Raw genomic sequence first — 21483 nt, 5'->3', positions numbered from 1 at the left:
CTTTTGTGTCTCCATACAAATTCTAAGATTTTTTGTTCTAGTTCCGTAAAAAATGCCATTGGTAATTTGATAGGGATTGCATTGGATCTGTAGATTGCTTTGGGTGGTAGAGTCATTTTCACAAGATTGATTTTTCCAGTCCAACAACATGGTATACCTCTCCATATGTCAGTATAATCTTTAATTTTTTTCATCAGTGTCTTAACAGTTTTCTGCCTAAAGGTCTTTTACCTCCCTAGGTATTTTATTCCTAGATATTTTATTCTTTTTGTTGCAATGGTAAATGGGAGTCTTTTCTTGATTTCACTTTCAGATTTTTCATCATTAGTGTATAGGAATGCCAGAGATTTCTGTGCATTAATTTTGTATCCTGCTACTTTACCAAATTCATTAATTAGCTCTAGTAGTTTTCTGGTAACATCTTTAGGATTCTCTATGTATAGTATCATGTCATCTGCAAACAGTGACAGCTTTACTTCTTCTTTTCCAATTTGGATTCCTTTTATTTCCTTTACTTCTCTGATTGCTGTGGCTACAACTTCCAAAACTATGTTGAATAAGAGTGGTGAGAGTGGGCAACCTTGTCTGGTTCCTGATCTTAGTGGAAATGCTTTCAGTTTTTCACCATTGAGGACGATGTTGGCTGTGGGTTTGTCATATATGGCCTTTATTGTGTTGAGGAAAGTTCCCTCTATGTCTACTTTCTGGAGAAGTTTTATCATAAATTGGTGTTGAATTTTGTCGAAAGCTTTCTCTGCATCTATTGAGATGACCATATGGTTTTTCTCCTTCAGTTTGTTAATATGGTGTATCACATTGATTGATTTGCATATATTGAAGAATCCTTGCATTCCTGGAATAAACCCCACTTGATCATGGGGTATGATCCGTTTAATGTGCTGTTGGATTCTGTTTGCTAGTATTTTGTTAAGGATTTTTGCATCTATGTTCATCCATGATATTGGACTTTAGTTTTCTTTCTTTGTGACATCCTTGTCTGGTTTTGGTATCAGGGTGATGGTGGCCTCGTAGAATGAGTTGGGGAGTGTTCCTCCCTCTGCTATATTTTGGAAGAGTTTGAGAAGGACAGGTGTTAGCTCTTCTCTAAATGTTTGATAGAATTCGCCTGTGAAGCCATCTGGTCCTGAGCTTTTGTTTATTGGAAGATTTTTAATCACAGCTTCAGTTTCATTACTTGTGATTGGCCTGTTTATATTTTCTATTTCTTCCTGGTTCAATCTTGGCAGGTTGTGCCTTTCTAAGAATTTGTCCATTTCTTCCAGGTTGTCCATTTTATTGGCATAGAGTTGCTTGTAGTAATCTTTCATGATCTTTTGTATTTCTGCGGTGTCAGTTGTTACTTCTCCTTTTTCATTTCTAATTCTATTGATTTGAATCTTCTCCCTTTTTTTCTTGATGAGTCTGGCTAATGGTTTATCAATTTTGTTTATCTTCTCAAAGAACCACGTTTTAGTTTTATTGATCTTTGCTATCGTTTCCTTCATTTCTTTTTCATTTATTTCTGATCTGATCTTTATGATTTCTTTCCTTCTGCTAACTTTGGGGGGTTTTTTGTCCTTCTTTCTCTAATTGCTTTAGGTGCAAGGTTAGGTTGCTTATTCGAGATGTTTCCTGTTTCTTAAGGTAGGATTGTATTGCTATAAACTTCCCTCTTAGAACTGCTTTCGCTGCATCCCATAGGTTTTGGGTGGTCGGGTCTCCATTGTCATTTGTTTCTAGGTATTTTTTTATTTCCTCTTTGATTTATTCAGTGATCACTTCGTTATGAAGTAGTGTATTGTTTAGCCTCCATGTGTTTGTATTTTTTACAGATCTTTTCCTGTAATTGATATCTAGTCTCATAACGTTGTGGTTGGAAAAGATACTTGATACAATTTCAATTTTCTTAAATTTACCAAGGCTTGATTTGTGACCCAAGATATGATCTATCCTGGAGAATGTTCCATGAGTACTTGAGAAAAATGTGTATTCTGTTGTTTTTGGATGGAATGTCCTATAAATATCAATTAAGTCCATCTTGTTTAATGTATCATTTAAAGCTTGTGTTTCCTTATTTATTTTCATTTTGGATGATTTGTCCATTTGTGAAAGTGGGGTGTTAAAGCCCCTACTATGAATGTGTTACTGTCCATTTCCCCTTTTATGGCTGTTAGTATTTGCCTTATGTATTGAGGTGCACCTATGTTGGGTGCATAAATATTTACAATTGTTATATCTTCTTCTTGGATTGATCCCTTGATCATTATGTAGTGTCCTTCTTTGTCTCTTCTAATAGTCTTTGTTTTAAAGTCTATTTTGTCTGATATGAGAATTGCTACTCCAGCTTTCTTTTGGTTTCCATGTGCATGGAATATCTTTTTCCATCCCCTCACTTTCAGTCTGTATGTGTCTCTAGGTCTGAAGTGGGTCTCTTGTAGACAGCATATATATGGGTCTTGTTTTTGTATCCATTCAGCCAGTCTGTGTCTTTTGGTGGGAGCATTTAATCCATTTACATTTAAGGTAATTATCAATATGTATGTTCCTATTCCCATTTTCTTAATTGTTTTCAGTTTGTTATTGTAGGTCTTTTCTTCTCTTTTGTTTCCTGTCTAGAGAAGATCCTTTAGCATTTGTTGTAAAGCTGGTTTGATGGTGCTGGACTCTCTCAGCTTTTGTCTGTAAAGGTTTTAATTTCTCCATCAAATCTGAATGAGATCCTTGCTGGGTAGAGTAATCTTGGTTGTAGGTTTTTCTCCTTCATCACTTTAAATATGTCCTGCCAGTCCCTTCTGGCTTGCAGAGTTTCTGCTGAAAGATCAGCTGTTAACCTTATAGGGATTCCCTTGTGTGTTATTTGTTGTTTTTCCCTTGCTGCTTTTAATATGTTTTCTTTGTATTTAATTTTTGACAGTTTGATTAATATGTGTCTTGGCGTGTTTCTCCTTGGATTTATCCTGTATGGGACTCTCTGTGCTTCCTGGACTTGATTAACTATTGCCTTTCCCACATTAGGGAAGTTTTCAACTATAATCTCTTCAAATATTTTCTCAGTCCCTTTCTTTTTCTCTTCTTCTTCTGGAACCCCTATAATTCGAATGTTGGTGTGTTTAATGTTGTCCCAGAGGTCTCTGAGACTGTCCTCAGTTCTTTTCATTCTTTTTTCTTTATTCTGCTCTGCAGTAGTTATTTCCACTATTTTATCTTCCAGGTAACTTATCCGTTCTTCTGCCTCAGTTATTCTGCTATTGATCCCTTCTAGAGTATTTTTCATTTCATTTATTGTGGTGTTCATCATTGCTTGTTTCATCTGTAGTTTTCTAGGTCCTTGTTAAATGTTTCTTGTATTTTCTCTATTCTATTTCCAAGATTTGGGGTCATCTTTACTATCATTATTCTGAATCCTTTTTCAGGTAGACTGCCTATTTCCTCTTCATTTGTTAGGTCTGGTGGGTTTTTATCTTGCTCCTTCATCTGCTGTGTGTTTTTCTGTCTTCTCATTTTGCTTATCTTACTGTGTTTGGGGTCTCCTTTTTGCAGACTGCAGGTTCATAGTTCCCATTGTTTTTGGTGTCTGTCCCCAGTGGCTAAAGTTGGTTCAGGGGGTTGTGTAGGCTTCCTGGTGGAAGGGACTAGTGCCTGTGTTCTGGTGGATGAGGCTGGATCTTGTCTTTCTAGTGGGCAGGTCCACGTCTGGTGGTGTGTTTTGGGGTGTCTGTGGACTTACTATGATTTTGGGCAGCCTCTCTGCTAATGGGTGGGGTTGTGTTCCTGTCTTCCTCCTCAGAGGCACAGCACTGACTCCTCCTCAGAGGCACAGCACTGACTCCTGGCTGCAGCACCAAGAGCCTTTCATCCACACAGCTCAGAATAAAAGGGAGAAAAAGTAGAAAGAGAGAAAGAAAGAGGATAAAAGAAAAAATAAAGTAAGATAAAATAAAGTTATTAAAATAAAAAATAATTATTAAGAAAAAAAATTTTTTTAAGTAAACAAAATCGGACAGATAGAACCCTAGGACAAATGGTGAAAGCAAAGCTACACAGACAAAATCTCACACAGAAGCATGCACATACACACTCACAAAAAGAGGAAAGGGGGAAAAAAATCATAAATCTTGCTCTCAAAGTCCACCTCCTCAATTTGGGATGATTCGTTGTCTATTCATGTATTCCACAGATGCAGGGTACATCAAGTTGATTGTGGAGCTTTAATCTGCTGCTTCTGAGGCTGCTGGGAGAGATTTCCCTTTCTCTTCTTTGTTCTCACAGCTCCTGGGACTCAGCTTTGGATTTGGCCCCACCTCTGCGTGTAGGTCGCCCGGAGAGCGTCTGTTCTTCGCTCAGACAGGACGAGGTTAAAGGAGCCGCTGATTCGGGGGCTCTGGCTCACTTAGGCCGAGGGGAGGGAGGGGTACGGAGTGCGGGGCGAGCCTGCGGTGGCAGAGGCCAGCATGATGTTGCAGCAGCCTGAGGCGTGCTGTGCGTTCTCCTGGGGAAGTTGTCCCTGGATCCCGTGACCCTGGCAGTGGCGGGCTGCACAGGCTCCCCTGAAGGGAGGTGTGGAGAGTGACCTGTGCTTGCACACAGGCTTCTTGGTGGCGGCGGCAGCAGCAGCCTTAGCGTCTCATGCCCGTCTCTGGGGTCCGCACTGTTAGCTGCGGCTCGCGCCCTTCTCTGGAGCTCCTTTAAGCAGCGCTCTTAATCCCCTCTCCTCGCGCACCAGGAAACAAAGAGGGAAGAAAAAGTCTCTTGCCTCTTTGGCAGGTCCAGACTTTTCCCAGGCAGATTCTTTTTGTTTATTTATTTGTTTTGTTTTTAATTTTATTTTTTAAAATTATTTTTACATTTTTACATTTTATTTTTTTATACAGCAGGTTCTTATGAGTTATCTATTTTATACGTATTAGTGTATATATGTCAATCCCAATCTCACAATTCATCACAGCAGCACCACCATCCCCGGCTTTCCCCCCTTGGTGTCCATACATTTGTTCTCTACATCTGTGTCTCTATTTCTGCTCTGCAAATCAGTTCATCTGTACCATTTTTCCATGCATTAATATACGATATTTGTTTTTCTCTTTCTGACTTACTTCACTCTGTATGACAGTCTAGGTCCATCCACATCTCTACAAATGACCCAGTTTTGTCCCTTTTTATGGCTGAGTAATATTCCATTGTATATATGTACCACATCTTCTTTATCCATTCGTCTGTTGATGGGCATTTAGGTTGCTTCCATGACCTGGCTATTGCAAATAGTGCTTCAATGAACATTGGGGTGCATGTGTCTTTTTGAATGATGGTTTTCTCTGGGTATAGGCCCAGTAGTGGGGTTTCTGGGTCATATGGTAATTCTATGTTTACTTTTTCAAGGAACCTCCATACTGTTCTCCATAGTGGCTGTATCAATTTACATTCCCACCAACAGTGCAGGAGGGTTCCCTTTTCTCCACACCTCCTCCAGGATTTATTGTTTCTAGATTTTTGGATGATGGCCATTCTGACTGGTGTGAGGTGATACCTCATTGTGGTTTTGATTTGCATTTCTCTAATGATCAGTGATGTTGACCAGCTTTTCATGTGTTTGTTGGCCATCTGTATGTCTTCTTTGGAGAAATGTCTATTGAGGTCTTCTGCCCATTTTTGCGTTGGGTTGTTTGTTTTTTTAATATTGAGCTGCATGAGCTGTTTATATATTTTGGAGATTAATCCTTTGTCCATTGATTTGTTTGCAAATATTTTCTCCCATTCTGAGGGTTGTCTTCTCATCTTGTTTGTAGTTTCCTTTGCTGTGCAAAAGTTTTGAAGTTTCATTAGGTCCCATTTGTTTATTTTTGTTTTTATTTCCATTACTCTAGGAGTTGGATCAAAAAAGATCTTGCTGTGATTTATGTCAAAGAGTGTTCTTCCTATGTTTTCCTCTAAAAGTTTTATAGTGTCCAGTCTTACATTTAGGTCTCTAATACATTTTGAGTTTATTTTTGTGTATGGTGTTAGGGAGAGTTTCATTCTTTTACATGTAGCTATGCAGTTTTCTCAGAACCACTTACTGAAGAGACTGTCTTTTCTCCATTATATATCCTTGCCTCCTTTGTCATAGATTAGTTGACCATAGGTGTGTGGGTTTATCTCTGGGCTTTCTATCCTGTTCCATTGATCTATATTTCTGTTTTTGTGCCAGTACCAGATTGTCTTGATTACTGTAGCTGTGTAGTATAGTCTGAAGTCAGGGAGTCTGATTCCTCCAGCTCATTTTTTTCCCTCAAGACTGCTTTGGCTATTCGGGGTCTTTTGTGTCTCCATACAAATTTTAAGATTTTTTGTTCTAGTTCTGTAAAAAATGCCACTGGTAATTTGATAGGGATTGCATCGAATCTGTAGATTGCTTTGGGTGGTATAGTCATTTTCACAATATTGATTCTTCCAATCCAAGAGTTCTATCTCTCCATCTGTTTGTGTCATCTTTGATTTCTTTCATCAATCTCTTACAGTTTTCTGAGTACAGGTCTTTTGGCAGGAGGATTCTTAACCACTGTGCCACCAGGGAAGCCTTCTCCTATGTTTTCTTCTAATGTTTTATAGTTTTATGTTGACATGATCCATTTTGAGTTAATTTTTGCATAACATATGGGACTTAGGTCAAAGTACAATTTTTTTTCTATGAATGTCCAGTTGCTTCAGCACCATTTATTGAAAGGACTAGTCATCCTTCACTGAATTGCTTTTACACCTGTGTCAAAATTCCAATGGGAAAGACTCCCCCAGCCAGCCCAACAAGAAGTGCCAGTAGGGATTGGTTCAAGATGGTGGAGTAGAAGGACGTGCTCTCACTCCCTCTTGCGAGAGCACCAGAATCACAACTAACTGCTGAACAATCATGTACAGGAAGAAACTGGAGCTCACCAAAAAAGATACCCCACATCCAAAGACAAGGGAGAAGCAATGAGATGCTTAGGAGGGGTGCAATCACAATAAAATCAAATCCCATAATGGCTGGGTGGGTGACTCACAAACTGGAGAACACTTATACCACTGAAGTCCACCCGCTGGAGTGAAGGTTCAGAGCCCCAAGTCAGGGTTCCCAACCCTGGAGATCCGGCAACGGGAGGAGGAATTCCTAGAGATTCAGAGATTGAAGGCTAGTGGGATTTAATTGCAGGGCTTTGACAGGACTGGGGGAAACAGAGAGAGACTCCACTCTTGGAAGGCACACACAAAGTAGTGTGTGCATCGCGACCCAGGGGAAGGAGCAGTGACCCCATAGGATACTGAACCAGACCTACCTGCTAGTGTTGGAGGGTCTCCTGCAGAGGCGGGGGGTGGCTGTGGCTCACCATGTGGACAAGGACACGGGCAGCAGAAGTTCTGGGAAGTAGTCCTTGGTGTGAGCCGTCCCAGAGTCTGCCCTTAGCCCCATCAAAGAGCTGGGTAGGCTCCAGTTCTGGGTTGCCTCAGGCCAAACAACCAACAGGGAGGGAACCCAGCCCCACCCATCAGCAGACAAGCTGATTAAAGCTTTACTGAGCTCTGCCCACCAGAGCAACAGCCAGCTCTACCCACCACCAGTCCCTCCCATCAGGAAGCTTGCAGAAGCTTCTAAGATAGCCTCATCCACCAGAGGGCAGAAGCAGAAGAAAGAAGAACTACAATTCTGCAGGCTGTGGAAGGAAAACTACATTCACAGAAACACAGACAAAATGAAAAGGCAGAGGACTTTGTACCAGGTGAAGGAACAAGATAAAACCCCAGAAAAACAACTAAATGAAGTGAAGATAGGCAACCTTCCAGAAAAAGAATTCAGAGTAATGATAGTGAAGATGATCCAGGACCTCGGAAAAAGAATGGAGGCAAAGATCGAGAAGATACAAGAAATGTTTAACAAAGACCTAGAAGAATTAACAAATAAACAGAGATGAACAATACAATAACTGAAATGAAAACTACACTAGAGGGAATCAATAGCAGAATAACTGAGGCAGAAGAACGGATAAGTGACCTGGAAGACAGGACAGTGGAATTCACTGCTGCAGAACAGAATAAATAAAAAAGAAAGAAAAGAAATGAAGAGGGTCTAAGAGACCTCTGGGACAACATTAAATGCAACAACATTCACATTATAGGGGTCCCAGAAGGAGAAGAGAGAGAAAGGACACGGGAAAATACTTAAAGAGATTATAGTTGAAAACTTCCCTAACATGAGAAAGGAAATAGCCACCCAAGTCCAGGAAGTGCAGAGAGTCCCATACAGGATAAACCTAAAGAGAAACATGCCGAGACACATAGTAATCAAGTTGGCAAAAAATTAAAGACAAAGAAAAAATTTGAAAGCAACAAGGGAAAAATGACTAATAACATACAAGGGAACTCCCATAAGGCTAACAGTTGATTTCTCAGCAGAAACTATAAGCCAGAAGGGAGTGGCATGACATACTTAAAGTGATGAAAGGGAAGAACCTGCAACCAAGATTACTCTACCCAACAAGGATCTCATTCAGATTCGATGGAGAAATCAAAAGCTTTACAGACAAGCAAAACCTAAGAGAATTCAGCACCACCAAACCAGCTCTACAACAAATGCTAAAGGAACTTCTCTAAGTCAGAAGCACAAGAGAAGAGAATGACCTACAAAAACAAACCCAAAACAATTAAGAAAATGGTAATAGGAACATACATACCAATAATTACCTTAAACATGAATGGATTAAATGCTCCAACCAAAAGACACAGGCTTGCTGAATGGATTCAAAAACAAGACCTATATATATGCTGTCTACAAGAGACCCACTTCAGACCTAGAGACACATACAGACTAAAAGTGAAGGGATGGAAAAAAATATTCCATGCACATGGAAATCAAAAGAAAGCTGGAGTAGCAATACTCATATCAGATAAAATAGGCTTTACAATAAAGAATGTTACAAGAGACAAGGAAGGACACTACATAATGATCAAGGGATCAATCCAAGAAGAAGATATAACAATTATAAATATATATGTACCCAACGTAGGAGCACCACAATACACAAGGCAAATGCTAACAGCTATAAAAGAGGAAATCAACAGTAACACAATAATAGTGGGGGACTTTAACACCTCACTTACACCAATGGACAGATCATCCAAACAGAAAATTAATAAGGAAGCAGAAGCTTTAAATGACACAATAGACCAGATAGATTTAATTGATATTTATAGGACATTCCATCCAAAAACAGCAGGTTACACTTTCTTCTTAAGTGCGCACAGAACATTCTCCAGGTTAGATCACATCTTGGGTCACAAATCAAGCCTAAGTAAATTTAAGAAAATTGAAATCATATCAAGCATCTTTCCCGACCACAAAACTATGAGGTTAGAAATCAATTACAGGGGAAAAAAAAGTAAAAAAACACAAACACATGGAGGCTAAACAATACGTTACTAAATAACCAAGAGATCACTGAGGAGATCAAAAATACCTAGAGACAAATGACAATGAAAACACGATGATCCAAAACCTATGGGATGCAGCAAAAGCAGTTCTAAGAGGGAAGTTTATAGCAATACAGGCCTGCCTCAAGAAATAAGAAAAATCTCAAATAAACAATCTACCTTACACCTAAAGGAACTAGAGAAAGAAGAACAAACAAAACCCAAAGTTAGCAGAAGGAAAGAAATCACAAAGATCAGAGCAGAAATAAATGAAATAGAAACAAGAAACAATAGCAAAGGTCAATTAAACTAAAAGCTGGTTCTTTGAGAAGATAAACAAAATTGATAAACCATTAGCCAGACTCATCAAGAAAAAGGGAGAGGACTCAAATCAATAAAGTTACAAATGAAAAAGGAGAAGTTACAACAGACACCACAGAAATACAAAGCATCCTAAGAGACTACTACAAGCAACTCTATGCCACTAAAATGGACAACCTGGAAGAAATGGACAAATTCTTAGAAAGGTATTACCGTCCAAGACAGAACCAGGAAGAAATAGAAAATATGAACAGACCAATCACAGGTAATGAAATTGAAACTGTGATTAAAAATCTTCCAGCAAACAAAAGTCCAGGACCAGATGGCTTCACAGGTGAATTCTATCAAACATTTAGAGAAGAGCTAACACCCATCCTTCTCAAACTCTTCCAAAAAATTGCAGAGGAAGGAACACTCCCAAACTCATTCTATGAGGCCACCATCACCCTGATAAGAAAACCAGACAAAGATACTACAAAAAAAAATTACAGACCAATATCACTGATGAATATAGATGCAAAAATCCTCAACAAAATACTAGCAAGCAGAATTCAACAACATATTAAAACGATCATGCACCATGATCAAGTGGGATTCATCCCAGGGATGCAAGGATTCTTCAATATATGCAAATCATTCAATATGATACACCATATTAACAAATTGAAGAATAAAATCCATATGATCATCTCAATAGATGCAGAAAAAAACTTTTACAAAATTCAACACCCATTTATGATAAAAACTCTCCAGAAAATTGGCATAGAGGGAACCTACCTCAACATAATAAAGGCCATATATGACAAATCCATAGCAAACATCATTCTCAATGGTAAAAAACTGAAAGCATTTCCTCTAAGATCAGGAACAAGACAAGGATGTCCACTCTCACCACTATTATTCAACATAGTTTTGGAAGTCCTAGCCATGGCAATCAGACAAGAAAAAGAAATAAAAGGAATACAAATTAGAAAAGAAGAAGTAAAGCTGTCACTGTTTGCAGATGACATGATACTATACATAGAGAATCCTAAAGATGCTACCAGAAAACTACTAGAGCTAATTAATGAATTTGGTAAAGTAGCAGGATACAAAATTAATGCACATAAATATCTTGCATTCCTATACACTAACAACAATGATCAGAGAGAGAAATTAAGGAAACAATCTCATTCACCATTGCAACAAAAAGAATAAAATACCCTAGGAATCAACCTACCTAGGGAGACAAAAGACCTGTATGCTGAAAACTATAAGACACTGATGAAAGAAATCAAAGATGACACAAACAGATGGAGAGATATACCATGTTCTTGGGTTGGAAGAATCAATACTGTGAAAATGACTCTACTACCCAAAGCAATGTACAGATTCAATGCAATCCCTATCAAATTACCAGTGGCATTTATTACAGAACTAGAACAGAAAATCTTAAAATTTGTATGGAGACACAAAAGACCCCGAATAGCCAAAGCAGTCTTGAGGGAAAAAAATGAGCTGGAGGAATCAGACTCCCTGACTTCAGACTATACTACAAAGCTACAGTAATCAAGGCAATATGGTACTGGCACAAAAACAGAAATATAGATCAATGGAACAGGATAGAAAGCCCAGAGATAAACCCATGCACCTATGGTCAACTAATCTATGACAAAGGAGGCAAGGATATATAATGGAGAAAAGACAGTCTCTTCAGTAAGTGGTTCTGGGAAAACTGTACAGCTACACATAAAAGAATGAAATTAGAACAGTCCCTAACACCATACACAAAAATAAACTCAAAATGTATTAGAGACCTAAATGTAAGACTGGACACTATAAAACTCTTAGAGGAAAACATAGGAAGAACACTCTTTGACATAAATCACAGCAAGATCTTTTTTGATCCAACTCCTAGAGTAATGGAAATAAAAACAAAAATAAACAAATGGGACCTAATGAAACTTAAAAGCAAAGGAAACTACAAACAAGATGAGAAGACAACCCTCAGAATGGGAGAAAATATTTGCAAACAAATCAATGGACAAAGGATTAATCTCCAAAATATATAAACAGCTCATGCAGCTCAATATTAAAAAAACAACCCAATTGAAAAATGGGCAGAAGACCTCAATAGACATTTCTCCAAAGAAGACATACAGATGGCCAACAAACACATGAAAAGCTGGTCAACATCACTGATCATTAGAGAAATGCAAATCAAAACCACAATGAGGTATCACCTCACACCAGTCAGAATGGCCAACATCCAAAAATCTAGAAACAATAAATCCTGGAGGAGGTGTGGAGAAAAGGGAACCCTCCTGCACTGTTGGTGGGAATGTAAATTGAGACAGCCACTATGGAGAACAGTATGGAGGTTCCTTGAAAAAGTAAACGTAGAATTACCATATGACCCAGCAATCCCACTGCTGGGCCTATACCCAGAGAAAACCATCATTCAAAAAGACACATGCACCCCAATGTTCATTGCAGCGCTATTTGCAATAGCCAGGTCATGGAAGCAACCTAAATGCCCATCAACAGACGAATGGATAAAGAAGATGTGGTACATATATACAATGGAATATTACTCATCCATAAAAAGGAACAAAACTGGGTCATTTGTAGAGACATGGATGGACCTAGAGACTGTCATACAGAGTGAAGTACATTAGAAAGAGAAGAACAAATACCATATATTAATGCATATATGTGGAACCTAGAAAAATGGTACAGATGAACCGATTTGCAGGGCAGAAATAGAGACACAGATGTAGAGGACAAATGTATGGACACCAAAGGGGGAAAGCGGTGGAGGGAGGTGGTGGTGCTGTGATGAATTGGGAGATTGGGATTGACATATATACACTAATATGTATAAAATGGATAACTACTAAGAACCTGCTGTGTAAAAAATAAATAAAATTCAAAAAATAAAGAAATGGACAGGAATGATATAAATTGCAAAATTTTACTGAAAAAAAAAGAAGAAACAACCAGCTGTATAAAAATAAAATAAAATTCAGAAATTCAAAAAAAAGTAAGCATTTTCCTAGCTTATTAAAACTCCTAATAACCTTAACTAAATGTCTATAAATGACTTACCATGTGTCTGTGCCATGACTTTTTAACCATTGTTTTCATGTTTACTTCTTAAATAATTATTTTCCTCAAAAAAAAGCACCAGTAGCGTGGCCCTGATTCTTCTGAGGCTCGTGGGCGCTGCTCTGAGCAGCGTCACCCTTTATAGCAGAAAGCTGGCGGGCACTGTGGGGGAAAAACAAAACAAGCAGCAAGTGGAGGAGGTGCTAGAAGAAGAGGAAAAAGAATATGTGGTAGAAAAAGTTCTCGACCATCGAGTGGTAAAGGGCCAAGTGGAGTACCTCCTAAAACGGAAGGGGTTCTTAGATGAGGACGACACATGGGAGCCAGAAGAAAACCTGGATTGCCCCGACCTCATTGCCGAGTTCCTGCAGTCACAGGAAACAGCACACGAGACAGACAAATCAGAGGGGGGCAAACGCAAAGCTGATTCTGATTCGGAAGATAAGGGGGAGGAGAGCAAACCAAAGAAGAAAGAAGAGTCAGAAAAGCCACGAGGCTTTGCTCAGGGTTTGGAACTGGAGTGGATTATTGGAGCTATAGACTCCAGTGGAGAACTCATTTTCCTGATGAAATGGAAAAACTGATGAGGCTGACCTGGGCCCTGCCAAGGAAGCCAATGTCAAGTGCCCACAGGTTGTCATATCCTCCTATGAGGAAAGGCTGACGTGGCATTCCTACCCCTCAGAGGATGATGACAAAAAAGATGACAAGAATTAACTCTCCTGAGTACCAGCCCTTGTCACGTCTGACCGTGGGGTTCGAGTGGGGAAAGGAGTTCTACTTGTCTTGACACCATGGAGGTGGCTTGAGAAGATGTCCTTCGAAGAGCCAGTATAGTTTCTGTGCCCTACAGCAGCCCAAGTGCTTTAAAGCTGCTCTATGCTGTATAGTTTGCACACCCATCCCAGTGGAGGGGAAGGACGGTCAGTGTTTCAAGGCCACCCATTCTGAACTTTACTGAGAAAGGCAAAGGGCCTTCTACATAGGACAAAACTTGCAGGCTGGGATGTTGGAGAGCAGAAGATAACTGTAGATCTTCAAAGAGCATCTCCACAACCCACAGCCTTCTTCCCAATAGTGTTAACTCTGCACTTTTACAGCATAGCATGGATGTAGTTTTTGGCCGTTACTGGTGTATTATTTGGGGCGGGAGGGATGGGGTGGGAAGAAGGGAGATGGGTTAGGGTCATTTTTGTTAAAATCTGGGGACTGATTGAGTAAATGGTGAAACAAAGGAAAGAACAACTAATGATGATTTGATTCTGTGTCCAGAATATTTTATCCTTTCAAAAAATGTCATTGGCAACCTAAATGAGGACTGTGAGAGATCGTTTGTAAGCTGCGAATGCCTGAAACTTAGAAGCCAAGGTGTTCCCTGCCTCAGCATAATGCTGTTCCCAGCAAAGGACTAAGCCAGTTACGAAGTTACCGAAGCTGCCATTTTGGGGGATTGAAGCCGGCTGAGGAGGAAAAGTCTTATTGGAGTGTATACACAGGCAGGTCATTCTGTCCTAGAGGTGCTGATTCCTGAAATTGACAAGAAGACCCTTTCTTCTCCAGTCATGAGGTTATAAATATCAGCTTCTCCATCCAAGCCACTGGCTGAAGTATCTGGGGAAGGGCAGAGGGTGGTACAGGAGGTGGGAGAGTAGGGAAAGACAAAGGCCGGTGCTCTTAGGGTGGAAAACTCTTGGAGCCTCTGTTTTTTGAACTTTGAAACCGTTGGTGGCAGAGTTCAGTCTCTGACAGCACAAGTTCACTGAAGCACTTCAAGAGTTGAATGATTTCAAAAGCCCTGGTCTCAGGAGAAGATTAAATTTTCACACTGGGGCAGTGGTTCACTTTAAAACAAAACTTTTTTTTTAATCCTAAGCATTAACTAAAACCCCAAATGCTGTCATGACTCATGAGATCCATCAGTTCTTGACATCATCTAGACCTGCATCTAGAACTCCATTGTAAAAGGCATGTGTTAGGTTTCTGTGAAAACTTTTAAATGTAAACTTCGTACCAACACTGTCAGTTCGTCTTAATAAAATTATAGATTTATATTTTAAAAATCCAGCAGCATACTTGTGTGGGTCTATTTTTGGGCTCCTCTATTTCATTGATCTATGCATCTGTCCTTCTACCAATACTCTATTGTCTTCATTACTGTAGCTATATAGTAAGGCTTATTTGGGTGATTTTATTCTTTTCCAAGATTACCTTAGATATCTAGCTAGGGCCTATGGCTTTCCTTATGAATTTTAATTTATAAATTAAAAATTATAAATTTATATAATTATAAAATTATAAAAATTAATTATAAATTAAATAATCTTTTCTATGTCTAAAAAAACCATTGCTAGGATTTTGATAGGAATTGTATTATATCTTTAATTTGGCAAGCAGTGACATCTTTACTATGTTGAGTCTTCCAATCATGAACATGATATGTCCCTCCATTTATTTAGGTCTTCTTTGATTTCTTTTATCAGTATATTATAGTTTTCAGCATATATGTTCTATATATGCTTTTGCTAGATTCATACCTAAGCATTTTTTTTAACATCTTCGTTGGTGTATAATTGCTTTACAATGGTGTGTTAGTTTCTGCTTTATAACAAAGTGAATCAGTTATACATACACATATGTTCCCATATCTCTTCCCTCTTGCATCTTCCTCCCTCCCTCCCTCCCTATCCCACCCCTCCAAGCGGTCACAAAGCACCGAGCTGATATCCCCGTGCTATGCGGCTGCTTCCCACTAGCTATCTACCTTACATTTTGTAGTGTATATATATCCATGCCTCTCTCTCTCACTTTGTCACAGCTCACCCTTCCCCCTCCCCATATCCTCAAGTCCGTTCTCCAGTAGGTCTGTGTCTTTATTCCTGTCTTACCCCTAGGTTCTTCATGAAATTTTTTTTTCTTAAATTCCATATATATGTGTTAGCATACGGTATTTGTCTTTCTCTTTCTGACTTACTTCACTCTGTATGACAGACTCTGGGTCTATCCGCCTCATTACAAATAGCTCAATTTCATTTCTTTTTATGGCTGAGTAATATTCCATTGCATATATGTGCCACATCTTCTTTATCCATTCATCCGATGATGGGCACTTAGGTTGTTTGCATCTCTGGGCTATTGTAAATAGAGCTGCAATGAACATTTTGGTACGACTCTTTTTGAATTATGGTTTTCTGAGGGTATATGCCCAGTAGTGGGATTGCTGGGTCATATGGTAGTTCTATTTGTAGTTTTTTAAGGAACCTCCATACTGTTCTCCATAGTGGCTATACCAATTCACATTCCCACCAGCAGTGCAGGAGTGTTCCCTTTTCTCCACACCCTCTCCAGCATTTATTGTTTCTAGATTTTTTGATGATGGCCATTCTGACTGGTGTGAGATGATATCTCAGTGTAGTTTTGATTTGTATTTCTCTAATGATTAATGATGTTGAGCATTCTTTCATGTGTTTGTTGGCAGTCTGTATATCTTCTTTGGAGAAATGTCTATTTAGGTGTTCTGCCCATTTTTGGATTGGGTTGTTTGTTTTTTTGTTATTGAGCTGCATGAGCTGCTTGTAAATTTTGGAAATTAATCCTTTGTCAGTTGCTTCATTTGCAAATATTTTCTCCCATTCTGAGGGTTGTCTTTTGGTCTTGTTTATGGTTTCCTTTGCTGTGCAAAAGCTTTGAAGTTTCATTAGGTCCCATTTGTTTATTTTTGTTTTGATTTCCATTTCTCTAGGAGGTGGGTCAAAAAGGATCTTTTTTTTTTTTAACATCTTTATTGGGGTATAATTGCTTTACAATGGTGTGTTAGTTTCTGCTTTATAACAAAGTGAATCAGTCATACATAAACATATGTTCCCATATGTCTTCCCTCTTGCGTCTCCCTCCCCAAAAAGGATCTTGCTGTGATTTATGTCATAGAGTGTTCTGCCTATGTTTTCCTCTAAGAGTTTGATAGTTTCTGGCCTTACGTTTAGGTCTTTAATCCATTTTGAGCTTATTTTTGTGTATGGTGTTAGGGAGTGATCTAATCTCATACTTTTACATGTACCTGTCCAGTTTTCCCAGCACCACTTATTAAAGAGGCTGTCCTTTCTCCACTGTACATTCCTGCCTCCTTTATCAAAGATAAGGTGACCATATGTGCGTGGGTTTATCTCTGGGCTTTCTATCCTGTTCCATTGATCTATCTTTCTGTTTTTGTGCCAGTACCATACTGTCTTGATTATTGTAGCTTTGTAGTATAGTCTGAAGTCAGGGAGCCTGATTCCTCCAGCTCCGTTTTTCGTTCTCAAGATTGCTTTGGCTATTCGGGGTCTTTTGTGTTTCCATACAAATTGTGAAATTTTTTGTTCTAGTTCTGTGAAAAATGCCAGTGGTAGTTTGATATACCTAAACATTTTTAAGTTGTTGTAAATGGTACTGTATCTTTAATTTTACTTTCCTTTTTTTGTTGATGAAAAGTGGACGTTTTATTTTTTAAATATTTATTTATTTGGTTGCGCCTGGTCTTAGTTGCGGCACGTGGGCTCCTTAGTTTTAGCTCACTGGGTCTTAGTTGCAGCAGGCAGGCTCCTTAGTTGTAGCATGCAAACTCTTAGTTGCGGCGTGCATGTGGGATCTAGTTCCCTGACCAGGGATCGAACCCAGACCCCCTGCTTTGGGAGCGTGAGTCTTCACCACTGCGCCACCAGGGAAGTCCCAAAAAGTGGACATCTTAGATAATACATTGTAGCACCTGTGGATTCTGATTTTCCTCCAAGGCTGATGTTATTGTTTTGCTTTTAGTAAATTGCCTATACTCAATCTGTGGAAACTATCTTCTCCATGGTATGTAGCCCATGATGTCTCTGCTCAGTTTAATTTATATTTTTAGTTTTTTGTAAAATAAAAACTCCCGAGAGATTGCCCCTGGATCTGTATAGCACAGGAGACCAGCAATGACTGGTTTGAGGTTCTGATCAAACACTCGAGCCAGTAAGGCTTTCACCATTTGCTCATAGGTCTGGGGCCGAGTGGGGAATCCTATTCAAAATTCAATCTGTTTTCAAGCCTATCCCAGCTTTTACTTTCCACCACAGAGCTTGAGCTTTCTTGAGTCTCCCGTGTGTGTGCACACAGCCTTCCATTCAACCAGGGATGTGTGGAACCTCTCTGGTTCTCGCTTTTCCAGGAGTTCCTTGGTAAATTTCTATAGAGTCCACTGGTCTGCCACCTGCCCCAAGTGGGACTGCAGCCTCAGGCTAACAAAATTGTGGGCTTTCCCCGTTCATTTCCTATTGAGTTTGCTATTTTTACAGATAATGCCATTGCACACGGGTCTTTCACCTTTCCCTCCAGATCAAGCCCAACAATGAAGCTGCTAGTTTTTAGAGACACCTTCACCCTGCTAGCACTACAAACTGGGGATGAGGAGGGAAATGGAAGCAGCTCCAGGCAAGATACTCAGTGTTCTTTCCTGAAGTTAAGCAAGTTTTTCCATAAATAGATGCTTCTCAATTTTTTTAATTTACTTGCCTTTGGTCAACTTCCAGCGCCCTGAAATGGCTGGTTTAGACAAATTTGTCCTGTTTTATAGTTGCCCAACACTTTGGCAGAAATATCCAGGCATTACTGAACTTTTCAGCCTTGGACACAGCTTGGGATCCAGCCGGGATCCAGACTCTACCCTACCAGCTACAGCCCCAGTGGGTGAATCAGCCTTCTGTAAATGAAGCTCTCCATTCAAAGCAGACCTCGCGCTGCTGGGGAGGGAAGGCTCAGTGTCATGCAGCTTTGGGGCTGAGCTTGCAGGGCCAGAACTCAGTACGTAACCAGCGGACTGATCCCTGCGTCCTCCGACATCACTCCCCTGCCTCATCCCAAGGTACCCACTTTATCAATGGGTGCTCGTGACTGCAGATGGGCTACGTCCTAGTCTCTACATCTTCCATCAGAGAGGTCATGAGAAGTGTCATCTTTCACATAGTTCAATCTGTACGATGGATCAGATCACTGGTGGAATTGCACCATTAACCTTTAACTTTTCCAGGGACGAAAGTAGGGAGGGTGTGAATAGGACGGTAGACAGGGCTCGTGGGCTCAGCTCTGGTCCTGTTTCCACCAACTGACCCCCAAGTGCTGGCCCCTACACCCCCACCAGCTCCCCTGCATGGAGGGGATCTAGGTAAGCGGCTGACTCTGGGCCTCCACAACGACAACCAGCATTTATCCTCTATAGGCTCCACACATTTTGATGCACTGAATCCTCACAAGAACCCTAGGAAGTAAACGCTATTATCAATCCTTATTTTTACAGATGAAAAAAAACGGTGGCAGAGAGTATAAATGAAACTTGCCCAAGGATCCCCAAGAGAAAAGTTGGCAGTGACAGAATTTGAACCCAGACAATCCGGTTCCTAATCCTAAACCCAAGCTGCTAAACACCGTGTTCTCTTGCCTCCCCATATGCTACCATCTGTCGATGACCTGGTCACTATTACTGCTGGCACTAGGACAGTGCTTTTGAAATTGCAGGCTGCCTGCCTTTAAGTTGGCCATGCAATCAATTTCGTGGCTAAGCCCAGTTTTTCAATTAAATAGAAGAAACTAAAAATTTTGAACATCAGTACGTGTTATGTGTGGTGAGGGTGGTTTTTATTTCATGAAATTTGTTTGTTATAAACGCATCCTTTTCAGACATCAGTTCTCAAATACTTCAGCAAATGACAGGAACCCATGGCAAAGGCAACACCACTGTTGATGGAAGACTACAGCTTAGAGGAGATCTCTTTGCTTTGTTAGTTCTCATCTACCAAAGGTAACCAGAGGTGACCCACTAGCCTTGCTCTTGGACACCCTCCACAGCACACTGTTAAATGTTTCCAGAGTGCCAGGCACTGTTCGAAGCGCTTTGTTAACCTGCTCCTGGGAATTTCCTGGCGGTCCAGTGGTTAGGACTCCGTGCTTTCACTGTCGAGGGCCCAGGTTCAATCTCCGGTCAGGGAACTAAGATGCCACAAGCCGCACGGTGTGGCCAAAAATGACCCCCAAAAAACAAACCTGCTCAATCCTCACTGCATTCAAGTGGGTACGGTTATCCTTATTTTACAGATGAGGAAACAGGCACAGAGAGGTTAAGCCACTCAGTCAAAGTTACGTGGCCCGTCGGAGTTGGAGCCAGGGTTTGGACCTGCCATGCCGATTCCAGTCCTGAGAACACCCTTCCTGGACCAGACGGCGCTGCAGCATCTCCCTGCAGAGCCTGTGGCCTGCCATGCCTATGTGGCCACCCCGTCAGCAGCCTGGAGGAATCTTGTCCTCAGGTAAGAAGACAAATCCCTGTAGGACTCCCATCTTCCACCCCGTAGTAAGCCAGGGTCCTAGGAGTACAGTCTCTGCCCTCCGCATGGAATGCTCCAGGCCAGAATTCCCCCTTTGTGTGCCTTCAAAGCACACCTCTCTCAAGATGGCTGCTGCGACCACCGCAGCTGGCGTCACAGCCATCACCCTCATCCAGGTAACCCTCCTGATCGCATCACTGGCTGCCATGAGATTATAAATATATTTCTGTGTGTCTGGACCGTCTCCCCACCAGAGGGCAGGCATTTTGTCTACGTGCTGCTGTGCCTCTAGCTCCTGGATGGGTGATGGCACATATGAAGAACCCCAGAAAAATCTGTTATTGACTGACCAAGAGTTTGGAGTAAAGAGGGTGAATAACCTCAAAAGCAAAACTTATCCCCCTTCAACCTGCTATCTGCTCCTGCAATGATCAAACCACTCTAGTTCATCCATCATCAACTAGCATGGTGTAAGGAGTCTGGGGTCTTCAGCGACAAAAAAAAAGATGGTCTCTCACAGACGGGCAGAGAGAGAGTTTGTTCAAGACAGCAAGTAAGTTCACAATGAGCTGGACTGGACTCCACAGCACACCTCGGGTCTGTGCATTCACTCCGCTTCTCTTGAAATCCGCAAGGACAGTGGGCACGTCCGAGGACCTTCAGGCACAGTGCACCCACCAGGACAAAGAGGTGCTTACAAAGCACCATCTCCAACTGGACTTGTGGGCTGGGTCCATGTCAGATTTTACAGACGGTAGGGAAGGAAGATGTGAGCTCTTATTCTCCAAGGGCTTCTGCATTGCGATGGAAACACCACACACAAACCTCCGAGTCCGAGGAGGGAGCAGCGTTCCACGCACTAGAGACGGCAGGACGAAGCGAAGGAGGTAGAAGCAAAAGCCCGTTGAGGTGTCCCGTCCTCAGCACTGTCCTGTCCCACAGAGCACCCAGAGGCTGGCCCCTACCACCCAGCCCCTGCTGGAGAGCGAGGGAGGGAAGAGCCACAGAGCCCCTGCCCACTGGGAAAGGGAAAAATTCACGTTAGTGAACATGACTGTCCTTTACAAATGCGGAGGATGCATTTCCTGGCAAAACAGGCCCGGCCCACGCGGGAGCTCTGTGCCGGGAAGTCAGAGCCGGCTTCTGGAGCCCCGGGCTGAGTGCACACGGAAGGCGCGTGTATAAGAAGAAGGGTGTCTTTAAACTCCCATCCCCGTGCAGATGCTCCTCACGCTCTGTATTACGTCCTCCTTCTGGGCAGGAGTTGAGTCAGCTCTGCGAGCACTTGTTGGTCCAATACACTAAAAGAGGTTTGTACTCTCAGCGAGAAGACCCG

The 21483-nt window shown here is 41.1% G+C and overlaps 1 pseudogene; it reads left to right on the top strand.

Moving 5' to 3' along the window:
- The first annotated feature begins 6992 nt into the window (after positions 1 to 6992).
- Positions 6993 to 13539, top strand: LOC132437693 (chromobox protein homolog 1 pseudogene; annotated as a pseudogene).
- The last annotated feature ends 7944 nt before the right edge of the window (positions 13540 to 21483 follow it).

The sequence above is a fragment of the Delphinus delphis genome, chromosome 15 (assembly GCF_949987515.2).
Source record: "Delphinus delphis chromosome 15, mDelDel1.2, whole genome shotgun sequence".
NCBI lineage: Eukaryota > Metazoa > Chordata > Mammalia > Artiodactyla > Delphinidae > Delphinus > Delphinus delphis.
This window is presented reverse-complemented; position numbering and strand designations above follow the sequence as displayed.